Here is a 14,172-nt window from a genome sequence, read left to right as displayed (position 1 = left end):
AATAATTATTTGTAATAGAAATTTATAACTAAATCGAATATCAGATAAAGATACGAATACAATTATATTTCTCTTTAAAGAAAAACGCGTGACATATTTTTAGATATATAATTACTAGCTGTGCCCGCGGCTTCGCCCGCGTCTAAATTAGTGTGTCACAAAGTTTTTCCGGCAAACTTCCAGTGAAACTCTCATCAAAATCGGCTTAGTCGTTCCGTAAACCTCCCTCTTGAAGCCCTGTCTCCATTGGTGAAACCGCATGAAAATCCGTTCAGTACATTTTGAGGGAATCGATCACATACGCTTTTGGGGACTTTGTTTTATAATACACTAACTGTTGCCCGCGACTACGTCCGCGTGGTTATGAAGATATGCATTACTATTAAGATGCTTAACCCAAATTATTTTTTTATTTCAGTCACTTGAAATGCTTATCACTCTGAGTAACTTTTTCAAATGCACAATTTAGTATAATTTAATAATTATTTTTATAAAACCTCTCTATACACCACATTAGTTATTTTTTCAGGCTGCAGTATAAATAACCTATCGGGCGAACTTATAGCTGCTGTATATGTTTTATACAAACTATCAATCAACCCCAATAAAACCCCCTTAGCGGTGGAATATCGTGAAATCCGTTCTTAGCGGATGTCTGCTAACTATAATCTACCTCCCTGCCAAATTTCATCTTTGTCTATCCCGGATGGATGGACCATCCAGCGGTTTTTGAGTTCTTGAGAAGAGTGAGTCAGTGACCTTTCTCTTTTCTCTCTTCAAAAACATAGGACTTTCATACAAACTACCAACCCCCGTTTTATCCCCTTAGGGATTGAGTATCGTAAAATTCGTTCTTAGTGGATGTCTACACCCTATAAGAAACCTACCTGCCAAATTTTAAGTTTATAGCCTTTATAGTTTCGGAGATTTCGCGGTGAGTGAGTCAACCTACCATCCCCCCATTTTAACTCCAAAGGTGAGTTTATTTTAAAAGATACATTATTTGGACACCTTTTCGTCATCTATAGAGCATATATTTTAATATTCAAGTCTCTTACTTCAAAAACATAGGACATTTATACAAACTTCCAACCCCCGTTTTACGCCTTTAATGGTCGAGTTTCGTAACATCCGTTCTTAGCGAATGTCTACACTGTATACAAAACCTACCTGCCAAATTTCAAGTTTATAGCTGTTATAGTTTCGGAGATTTCGTGATAAGTGAGTTAACTTCCCTTCCCCCCGTTTTAACTCCAAAAGGGAGTTTATTTCTAAAGATACAGTATTTGGATACCTTCTCACCATCTATAGAGCATACATTTTAAATTTCAAGTCTCTTACTTCAAAAACATAGTACTTTCATACAAACTTCCAACCCCCGTTTTACCCCCTTAGGGTTCGAATTTTGTAAACTCCGTTCTTAGCAAACGTCTACGCTTTATAAGAAACCTACTTGCCAATTTTCAAATTTGTAGCTGTTATAGTTTCGGAGATTTCGTGATGAGTAAGTCAACCTACCATCCCCCGTTTTAACCCCAAAAGGGAGTTGATTTCTAAAGATACATTATTTGGACACTTTCTCACTATCTATAGAGCATACATATATATACATTTTAAATTTCAAGTCTCTTCCTCCAAAAACATAGGACTTTCATACAAACTTCCAACCCCCTTTTTATCCCCTTAGGGGTAGAGTTTCATAAAATTCGTTCTTAGCAAATGTATACGCCCTATAAGAAACGTACCTGCCAAATTTCAAGTTTGTAGGTATTATAGTTTCGGAGATTTCGTGATGAGTGAATCAACCTACCATCCCCCGTTTTAACCCCAAAAGGGAGTTGATTTCTAATTATACATTATTTGGACACCTTCTCACCATCTATAGAGCATACATTTTAAATTTCAAGTCTCTTAATTCAAAAACATAGGACTTTCATACAAACTTCCAAACCCCGTTTTACCCCCTTAGAGGTCGAGTTTTATAAAACCCGTTCTTAGCGAATGTCTACGCCCTATAAGAAGCCTATCTGCCAAATTTCAAGTTTGTAGGTGCTATAGTTTCGGAGATTTCGTGATGAGTGAGTAAACCTACCATCCCCCGTTTTAACCCCAAAAGGGAATTGATTTCTAAAGATTCATTATTTGAACACCTTCTCATCATCTATAAGGTATACATTTTTAATTTCAAGTCTCTTACTTCAAAAACATGGGACTTTCATACAAACTTCCAATCCCCTTTTTACCCCCTTAAGGGTCGAATTTTGTAAAATTCGTTCTTAGCGGATGTCTACGCCCTATAAGGAGCCTTTTTGCCAAATTTCAAGTTTGTAACTGTTATAGTTTCGGAGATTTCGTGATCAATGAGCCGACCTACTATCCCCCGTTTTAACCCAGAAAGGGGTTGATTTCTAAAGATACATTATTTGGACACCTTTTCACCATCTATCTATAGAGCTTACATTTTAAATTTCAAGTCTCTTACGTCAAAAACATGGGACTCTCATACAAACTTCCAACCCCCATTTTACCCCCTTAGGGGTTGAGTTTCGTAAAATCCGTTCTTAGCGGATGTCTACGTCCTATAAGGAGCCTACTTGCCAAATTTCAAGTTTGTAGGTGTTATAGTTTCGGAGATTTCGTGATGAATGACCTTTCGCGTTTATATATATTATTATATATAGATGAACTTTCAAATAAAATGGCAATGAAAATAATTGAGAATTTTTAAATACTTATAACTTGCGATGATATTGTAACGTACAATATCATCATAATTTATTAATTAACGTACAGTATCAGCCATATTAAAACGCAAAATAAATTTTTATGATTATTTTATCATAAAAAAGACATTATTCGGTATGTCATGTTACAACAAGGACAAAACCTGAAGATTTAAAAGTTTCAGACAGTTTTATCCATCTAATAATGTTAAGTGATTTTTAAGAATTTGGAAGGTTTATAAAATAATTGTGTTTGCTGGCAAACGAAAAAAAAACCGACTTCGATTCGACTACATCGACAAGTAATACAACGTAGGTAGACGAAAAAATAGTCAAGTAAATACGCATTATCAAAGATTACTCTAATAGTTGTAATCAGATGAAATTTAAATGTGATTACATGACAAATATCGGGTTTCGATTATATTAAAAACCATTAAAATCGGTACACCGAGTACAAAATTATGCGGATTTTCAAGGGTTTCCCTCGATTTTTTGGGATCCCATCATTAGATCCTGGTTTCCTTATCACGGTACGACACTTAGAATATCTCCTTTCCAACAAAAAAATAATTATCAAAATCGGTTCATAAACGACGAAGTTATCTTATGATTTACTACTAACATTTTTAGTATAAAGTTTTCTATACTTAGTGAATACGATCTTATGTGAAAAAAAAAATATATTAAGTAAACACATTTTAAAATATACGCGACAATATAAAATCCCTATTTTTATTATATTTATCTATAATATTTTTATCATTATATTATATCATTGCGCCTAATAAGGATCGCATTTTTTTGGAAATCCTTATAAATTAATTTTGGAAAGTGTGATTATTATTTATAAGACATCAACATCAAAGAAACTATTTCTATTAGAATATGATTTCAATTAATATTAGAAAATATGGAAATTATTGCCAAAAAAAGTTTTTTAAAAGCTTGTCTATGGTCTTTATTGGGCACTAGGTCACGTAGTACACTATATAAATTTGATTAAAAATTTAATTTAAAAGGCAATGGCGTTAAACTACTTCAAAGTTCGTGATTTTCGAATAATATAAGGAAAATTTATACAAATTAGAGCCTTTGTTAATATTGTTAGTCTTTTATAAGAGGGTCAATTATTTGCACAGGACATAAAAAATAGAATAGATAACAAATTAATATCAATTCGTCAACTCTGAGCAAAAATTCGTCTTTCGAAATGTTCATCACGTGTACTACACAATTTTATTGCGCCGTTGCAAATATAACTGAATACAATTTCTATCAAAACAAACACATTTACAAAAGTTATTTGTTATTATTAAATTACATTTAAATTAAAGAAAAATAAAACCATGGATTAGTATTTTCTATAAAACTTTATCTTAGTTGCCTAAACTTTATTCGCACTCTGCCAAAAAACAACGCATTTACAGCAAATGTTTACTGCTACGTCAATGCTAAGGCACAGTCCTAATTAGGACGGACGAGATTAGACAAAAAGGTAATGACCAATCGGCCATTACTGTTTTTTTTTTTTCTAATATCTGTGCATTTTCTTTTCTTTCAATATAACAAGATATGTAACAGTGATACAGTATTAGTATTGATTTAAAACATCATTATTGTTTAGTATGATTTACTATGTTCCTAAAACACATATAATTTGAATAATATGAAAATATGCCTGCCTGTAATACTGAATCGGGAAATATTTGTTCTAGTGACGGGCAAAAGGCTACCCTACTTTTCATATAATATTCGACAAAATGCAATTTTTATTATTTTATAGGAATAAAGATTTCTATATTTGAAATAACTACAATTCTTCTAGTCTTGAAATTTCTCTAAAAATGTACAATTTTTCATGGTGTAAAGATTACTTTTGAAGTAATTTTACATAACAATTAGATGATATAAATGTTTCTATATCCTAAATAACTCACAACGTGTAACGTGTTTTTAACAGTAACTACAGAAGCTAACAAAGCAATTAAAAGATAAGCTTGATATCTCTAATTTATAAGCGGAAAAACTGAATAGAAACATAAAATCCTCTTACTTATTGCCTCTTATTAAGTAAAAATTATTAGACTTCAACATATTTTAATACTATTTCGTGTTTTATTTTGAAAATCGATGATTTTGAAAACTTTATGACTCGCTATTGACTATTTACCTTACTATCCTATGATAATTACAGGGATAAGTTATCTATAGTGAGAAATTAGGTGTATTTGCATTGTAAAGCTACGAATGAGCTTGGTAAGTTACTTGATGAAGACACGAAACTGTCTGACATGAGAATGTCAATTCGAAGATTACTTCACTAGATTACCCATACTAACTGCTAAGTACATAATCTACTTAATATTTTACTAAATAATAATAATACTAATACTATATAATCGCATAATCGGATTTAAGAGATTCAACTATTAATTCCACGCTTATTCATTCACCTCTCTATATTATCTCAAACAATTCTAAGATTCCATGCCTAGGAACTACCGATCAATTGCGTCTTTAAGGAGATTGATTTTCGCCCTCGTACCCTTGGGATCTATACTTTGTTAGAAATATCTTTTACATTGTAAAATTTCGCGTTTAGTGGCTTTAGTTACGTTTAATAGACAGTTACAGTTATTTATGTATTCAGAAAAATTTATTGTCAATATATAAAACTGTAGTTGAAGTTTGGTAAGGCAAATATCTTAGTAAAGGTGTGCATATCTTTCATGGTGCTGTAATTTAGGTCACGAATGTAGATTAAGGTAGAGCGGTCAAGTCGAAGTAGTTTAACAAGAGTATTGGCACGGAATTCCTGCATTAATGTTAGGAATTTATACAGAGTCGTGAAGCTTAGTCGTACATTGTTGTTTGTTAAGTTTTGCTCGGTTGACAATCGTGGCAAACTTTATTAGGTCACGTGTTTAACGAGGCTCGAAATAACGAATATATTATAATGTAACCTTTTTACGTTTACTATTGTAACTTTAAAAATAGCATAAATACTATTAGTATATTTAAGTTGGTATTTTCCTTTGAAATTATTTTAAAAATCGATGCCTTAATAAATACGTAATAGGATGCGTAAGTCTCAGCTACTCGTACTATTTTGTTTTTGAATCCCTTCCTGGATTAAATACTCTGAACAATATAATATAAAGCTATAAATTGTACGATATAAGAAAGGAACGATACAAGAAAAGATACGGCAAGCAATTACAAGATAACCATTTTGATAGCGCTATAAAATATTTATTTTGAAGCGCGATAGGGGATTTGAAGTTATAGCAAAATAAGGCCTGGTGATAAATGGTCGCTATGAAGCGAAAATTTAGTAACTTGCTTTATTTAAAATACAAAATGAAATACTGAAAACGACAATGTTGTCTTTTTTATTAAATTAGTACAAAGAATTAACAACTTTATGCGGAAATAAAAAAAAAATAAGTAAAATTTACTTTCAAAACATTTTTGTAGAACATACTTTAAGACATTTAGAAAGAAGGTATATGAATTCCTATAAAAAGTAGGCATATGTCAAAATACCGATGTCCACTTTTTAACCGACTTCAAAAAAAGGAGGAGCTTACCCAATTCGACCGTATATATTGATAATTCTTTTTTGTTGGAAAGGAGATATCCCTAGTTTGGTACCATGATAAGGAAACCAGGATCTGATGATAAGATCTCAGAGAAATCGAGGAAAACTCTCAAAAATCCACATAACTTTTTACTGGGTGTACCGATTTTGATGATTTTTAATTTAATCGAAAGCCAATATTTATCATGTAGTTTTATCGAGATCTACAACTTTTGGAGTAATCTTTGATAATACGTATTTACTTGACTATTTTTCCGTCTACCTACGTTGTATTACTTGTTGATATAATTGAAGTCGGTTTTTCTTCGTTTGCCTGCAAACACAATTATTAATATTATATTTGTCATTCTATGGCTTGTTGGTGTTGCTTGATGAAGTAATAAAATAATATAAAGTTGTTAGTTAAAATAATATGGTAATAAGCAATTAACTCTTTTGAAGGTTATCTTATCTATCTAATATATAAAATTCTCGTGTTCTGGTGTTTGTACTTAAACTCCTCCGAAACGGCTTGACCGATTCTCATGATTTTATCATTCTTCATGTAAAAAACCAAAAAAATAATCATAAGAGTCAAAAAAATTCAAAATATTCAATTCAATAGCCGAAAAATTGGGCATTTTCATAAAAAAAATTAAAACTCGAATATCTCGAAAACGGTTAAGTTTAGGATGGGGGGTTCCATAGTGAAATCATTCAGAAATGGTGTGTACTACACGCCCTTAACGGATCTAGGTCGACTTTTCCTGTAACCCTGTATATTAAACTAGCTGTGTAAAAAATTATGCGGTATAATACAACGTAGGTCAACGAAAAAATAGTCAAGTAAAAACGCATTATTAGATATAACTCGAAAAGTGGTTGTTAGATCTCAAATAAATTGAAATGGGACCAAATAACACACGTGGTATGTGTTATTTGGTTCTTCTTTCTTTCGGTTAAAAATTTTTTTGTCGAAATCGGTCCACCCAGTCAAAAGTTCTGAAGTGTCATACATCAAAAAAATAATAAAAATACAGTCGAATTGAGAACCTCTAGAACCAGGAAGTCGGTTAAAAATGTGGAAGTTGACGATTTAAATCTGAAGATACAAATATAAATACATTGTTAGTGTTACTGTTGTAATTAATTATATATATATATATATATATATATATATATATATATATATATATATATATATATATATATATATATATATATATATATAACTTTAAGGGACGCCGCGTTGGCGCAACGGTCACAGCCATGGATTGTACCTGTTGCGCTGACAGTTGCAGGTTCGATCCCCGCACATGACAAACATTTGTATTGCCCATACAGGTGTTTGCCGTATTCTGGGTGTTTGTGCAGTCCTTGTGGGTCTCCCTACCGTGCCTCGGAGAGCACGTTAAGCCGTCGGTCCCGGTTGTTATCATGTACACTTGATAGCGATCCTCACTCATAGTAGGGAATATATCCGCCAACCCGCAGTGGAGTAGCGTGGTGGATTAAGCTCTGATCCTTCTCCTATATGGGGAAAGAGGCCTATACCCAGTAGTGGGATATTGCAGGCTGAAGCGTAATAACTTTAAGGAATAAATTTAAAAAAAAATGTTTGGTATTTTGTTATTTTTATATTCCCTCATCGTCAACAGCGTTCCATGCCTTTTTCACTCATATACCACATTATTACATACTTACAATAAGTTAGTTATTTTTTTTATACACTAAAAATTCCGTAGAAATAATGTATATGACAAAACGTTTGCCGGGTCAGCCAGTTCAATATAAAAGTATGAACACTTTTTCCCATACAGCGTTACGACATTTATATTAAATTTATTAAAGGCATATTCATCTCATAAGGTCAAAATGTCAAAGAATATTTCATTGCCTCACTCACTGAAAAATCGAAGATCATATTAATATATTCCTTTGAAGATACGGTCAAACGGTACGGGATTATGTATTAAATTCTTCATTTACTTTGTTTAGTACATTTGATTGAATGAAATTGTTCGGTGATTGACAAAGTTTTGAAAGGTTGAGTTATAAAAATCCCTTACCCCAATTATGTCGTCTTTTATATTATTTAATTTGATTCAAAGCACTTAGAAAACTAAAACTCAATTACTGTATTAAATGGCTATTTAATAAGCATTTTTAGTTAATTGAGGTGGGGCACAGCAGTAAATTTCCTGCTTAAAATATGGATCAGCCCTTACCTACAGAAGATCACAGCTAAATAATTTTGTTTTCAAGCTGGTGAGTAAGGTGACAGCTCCTGGGGGGAATTGGGGATGGGGTCGGCAAAGCGCTTGCGATGCTTTTGGTGTTGCAGATGTCTATAAGCTACGGTAATCACTTATCATCAGGTGATCCGTATCCTTGTACGCCGATCTAGTTATATATATAAAAAGCGGTGTTAAATAAGTAATGCCTTTCCTTATCTCTAATAATCAGTAGATGCTGAATAAAAAATTGTAATTAAAACTATATAAAGAAACACGAACAACGCTAATTATATAAAAAAGTTAGACTAATATATTATAAAACAACGGATTACGTAATTATGATTTAACGATAGATTACTTAATTGCCTTCTGACCTTTGTATTAGGGTACTATGATTTTAACTTATTTATCAAAAATTGTAAAAAAAGCCTACCGGCAAACCTACTACGTGCCGCCATATTTATTTTCGTGAACGTATCGATCATTATATACAGTCCACTGCTGGACATAGGCCTCCACAAGTTTACGCCAAAAATAACGTGAACTCATGTGTTTTGCCCATAGTCACCACGCTGGGCAGGCGGGTTGGTGACCGCAGAACCGGCTTTGTCGCACCGAAGACGCTGCTGCCCGTCTTCGGCCTGTGTATTTCAAAGCCAGCAGTTGGATGGTTATCCCGCCATCGGTCGGCTTCTTAAGTTCCAAGATGGTTGTGGAACCTTGTTATCCCTTAGTCGCCTCTTACGACACCCACGGGAAGAGAGGGGGTGGCTAAATTCTTTAGTGCCGTAGCCACACAGCACTCTTTACACGTGAACGTATCGATTTTATTTTAATTTTTTAACCGACTTCCAAAAAAGGAGGAGGTTCTCAATTTGACTGTTTTTTTTTTGTTTTTTTTTTATAAGTATGTTACATCAGAACTTTTGACTGGGTGGAGCGATTTCGACAAATTTTCTTTTAAACGAAAGATGGTGTGTGCCAAAAGGTCCCATTTAAATTTATTTGAGATCTAACAACTACTTTTTGAGCTATATCTAATAATGCGTTTTTACTTGACGCTTTTTTCGTCGACCTACGTTGTATTATACCACATAACTTTCTACTGGATGTACCGATTTTGATAATTCTTTTTTTGTTGGAAAGGGGATATCCTTAATTTGATACCATGATAAGGAAACCAGGATCTAATGATGGGATCCCAGAGAAATCGAGGGAACTTCTTGAAAATCCGCAATAACTTTTTACTGGGTGTACCGATTTTAATAACTTTTAATTTAATCGAAAGCTAATGTTTGTGATGTAGTCACATATAAATTTTATTGAGATCTGATAACTACTTTTTGAGTAATCTTTGATAACGCGCAGTTACTTGACTATTTTTTCGTCGATCTACGTTGTACTACTCGTCGATGTAATTGAAGTCGGTTTTTTTTCGTTTGCGAGAAAACACAATTATTTTAAATAATATCTTTGTCTTGATAAAAACGAACACAAAAAAAATTCAGTAGTTCGGGAGTTGCGTGCATATTTGAAATACATGCATATTTGAGCGATTTATTTTTTATTATACGTATAAGAGAGTTAGAAACTACACTGGTCGAATTAAGTGTAGCCAATAGTAATATCGTACTCATGTAGCGTGTTCTAGATATGGCTATTTGCATACGCTTTTAACTATTAGTAAAGAGAAGAAACTATTGTCTTCGTATATTCTCCATTCTACGTAGCATTGGTGAAATGCTGACAATAAAGACTTAATTTATTGTCAGGACATCATCATAATTATGTATAAAAAAATAGTGTCATACGTTTCCGAAAAAATGCGGTACGTAGTATTGTGTCAGCTAGTCTATACAAGTAAATAAAATTGGAGTGTCTTTTTGTAATATCAAAATAACCGCTTTTTACTAAATGCATATGGATGTATACACGGTACATATACCAAAAGAACAATTTTAACAATTTTTGTCTGGCTGTCTCTCTGTCTGTCTGTTTGTTCCGGCAAATCTCTGAAACGGTTGGACCAATTTTGACGGGACTTTCACTGGCAGATAGCTGATGTAGTCAGTAGTAACTTCAGCTACTTTTATTTTAGAAATTTATTTACTTTTAAATACTGCGACCAAACAATAACTTTTTTGTTAAATGCACGTGGACGAAGTCGCGGACACAGCTTGTATAAAATATACGCTTCAGCCTGTAATATCCCACTACTGGGCATAGGCCTCTTTCCCCACGTAGGAGAAGGATATGTATAAAATATAATTTCTATAAAATATAAAACGATTTATCAAGCAACATCAAAATTATGAGCATGAAAAATACATTAGACAATTAAAGTTCTAAGCGTCAAAGCAAAAAGGTATAGCACTAATTCTGAATACGAAACCTGTGTGTAGTTTATAATTAAACGAACTCACCTACATGTAAAGTTTTATCATAATTCTCCAGAGCTCCGTTTAAAGAGATTAGTTTCCCGCCTACTCGTGTACACAATATATAATAACTATATAATAAAACGTTTTAGGCTATAAATATGAAAACAATAATGACAATAAACGCCCTCAACGTCTGCCAGTAGAAAGATAATTATAGAATCAAAACAAGCTATATTTAAATTTCACGTTCAAACCACGATGAACAACAATACCTACAGCTTGTAATTTTTTTTTTGTTTTTGTTTTTGGTAATGGAACCTGTAACCGCTAGCACAACAAAAGCACAACAAGTTTCTGTGATTATGTTTAAGCCCGTTATAAAAAAAAAATTAAAAAAATAAAACGAATAAAATTAGCGGGATAAGTGTCAACGTTTTTTACAATAAATAATTTTTTACAATATAGTCTTCGAAACCAACAAATTAATAACAGCGTATAGACAACTTCATCATATGGCTGAGTTTCACCTGCAAGTTATATAGTCGTAAAATTAATTCGTATATTAACTTTTAAAAGTCTTTAGTCTTATACTATTCATTTATGCAGTTACAATCAAAAGTTACACGAAATAAAATGGTATTAAAAATAAAACGAATCTAACCCACACCTAACCCAAACCTAACCTTAACCAAACCCAAACCTAACCCAAACCTAACCTTAACCTAACCCAAACCTAACCCAAACCTAACTACTCTGACTCCCTGTCGGCACTGCTCACACTCAAGAATCCAAAAGCCCTCCATCCCCTGGCCGTAGAGGCGAGGGAACACCTGCGAAGGGCTCTGCTCCGGGACAAACATATAGAATTGTTCTAGATCAAAGCCCACGCAGGGCTAGAGGGGAACGAGCGTGCCGACCATCTGGCCAAGGAGGCTGCGCTGAAGTCCAAACGCGCGTTTGACTAGGACAGCTGCCCGGTTTCGTTCATCAAGCGGAGCACTCGCATGCAATCGCTTGATGAATGGAACCAGCGGTATCGGGCCGGCGAAACGGCTGGCGTCACCAGGGTCTTCTTCCCTGACGCGACGGCCGCACACAGGATCATAGGTAAAATAAAGGTGGACAGGTTTGTCACTCAGGTGTTGACGGGGCACGGCGGATTCTCCGAGTACTTGTACCGCTTCAAGTGCAAGGAGAGTCCGTCGTGCGTCTGCGACCCTGAGTGTTCGGAATCTGTCCTCCACGTCCTCCTGGACTGCCCAGCCTTGGCTTACGAGAGACTGCGTGTCGAGTGTCAGTTGGGAATAAAACTGAGCAAAAATATATTACCAAAACTATTAGAAAAAGAAAATAGCAGAAAACTGTTCCTGCAGTTTTGCAAAGAAATTGCTGTACTTGTAAATAATAGAAATAGGACTTAAAAAATTATGTTTTTTAAATATTGTACATATATTTACATGAACATATAGTTATAGTTAGTACAAGTAATATAATGAATAGTTGTAAGCCTTGTATTTATTAAAAAATTGATTTGTTAAAATCGATGCCTAATTGAAATACTGTAAATAGACATAAACGGTTTCCATAGTGTTAAGCCTGTATGTATAAGTTCAATTGTAAAAAATATAATATTGTAGCAATGTAGGGAAAAAAATAATAATAATAATATATATATATATATATATGCTCCCTCCCTATGTCACTCCCCCATGTTGTGTTGCTCACAGTGCGAATAGTTTAGATTAAGATTTGCCTTATTTGTATTGAGGGGAAATACCCCATAATGAATGAATGTGGATGGATGAAAGAAGAAATTGGTATGCAGACTGTCTGTGGAATAAAAGCGAGAAGTATGACAAAGAGGACTAGCTTAAATAATATAATAACACTGTAAAAAAGGACTCCGAAAAATAAAAATCGGAGGCGTAGGACAAAAAAAAAACCTTTTTTAAAAAACCTAACCCAAACCTAACCCAAACCTAACCCAAACCTAACCCAAACCTAACCCAAACCTAACCCATAGGGCCCTTTTAGTAAATAAAATTGAATACTATAGGTATATATAAACTGGAATGACGCCAATAAGCTTATTGTATGTTACGAAAAAAAAAAAACAAAATTAAAATAAAACCGTGGCTGCAATATTTTCCTACAAATGTTTGTAGACTCGTTTTAATGGATTTAAATTTAACAAGTGCGTATTGCCGGGAACTTTTTATGTTTATTGGCTAACGAATGCAGAAGTATGTATGCTATATAATTGTATTGTCATGTAAGGGAAAATTAAAAAAAAATAGGGAAATTGGAAAATTAAAAGATTTTTTTTGTATCACTTATTTATTGTAAAATAATATAATCTTTAAAATGGTCCGTCGATATACTTTCTGAATGATGGTTTGATAATAAAATCGGAAGGGCATTGTCATAATTCTGGAAAAATCTACATTTAAAATAAAGAACTAAAAATAAATTTTAGTACTACTGCAAAATCCTCTAGCAAAAATATTATTTTGTAACTTGTAGAATTTTCAAAGCAATTATGATAGCACTCATTCTCTTGTTGTTTTTCAAAGATTATACGCTGAAAGGTTTGTTGAAATTCAGTATGAAAAATAGTCTAAAAGCGGAGCAAGACTTAAAAGTACTTATTTTATTAAAATATCGGCGTGAATTTCACAAACAAACTACTGCATAAACTTAAAGGAATTTGTGGTCAACAAGTACATAATCTAATCAACTATTTGAAACCGTACCTTGAAATTAGTTAGAAGTCTGTCTGTTTGTCTAATACGATTCATTACTCTAATAAACTGATATGGGTACAATTTTATTTCGTGTCGGGTTAAGAACTTACTTTCTTAAAATTTTACCAATTAATCCCAGACGTGAAAAAGAATTGATAAAAAATTCTACAGAAATTTTGAAAATTATACATTTTAATGTTAACTAACGAAATAAAAATTTGTGGAATTTCATATGGAACATTACCTATATATCTATCCTCTTATTAACAACCTCTTACCTTATTTTCAAGCGCAATATTATAGGTGTTAATAACTATACATAATATTGAATTATTTAAATTATATTATATATTGTATAAAAAAGTGTAGGTATAGTCCCATTCTTTATAAACATTTCAGTATAGTTAGTTGGTCGTATAGTTTTTACTCGGATTGATTTTAATATTCAATTTAGTATTAATATAACAGCATTTGTAGCATGACTACGATAAGCCTACGACAAGA

The 14,172-nt window shown here is 32.9% G+C and overlaps 1 protein-coding gene across 1 annotated transcript in view; it reads right to left on the bottom strand.

Annotated features, from left to right (window-relative positions):
• The window catches only part of LOC123660635 (fatty acyl-CoA hydrolase precursor, medium chain-like), a 32,361-nt gene that overhangs the window by 9,019 nt on the left and 9,170 nt on the right, over positions 1-14,172 (bottom strand). The window lies entirely within an intron of this gene.

Source organism: Melitaea cinxia, chromosome 15 (genome assembly GCF_905220565.1).
Source record: "Melitaea cinxia chromosome 15, ilMelCinx1.1, whole genome shotgun sequence".
In the NCBI taxonomy this organism is placed as follows: Eukaryota; Metazoa; Arthropoda; class Insecta; order Lepidoptera; family Nymphalidae; genus Melitaea; species Melitaea cinxia.
This window is presented reverse-complemented; position numbering and strand designations above follow the sequence as displayed.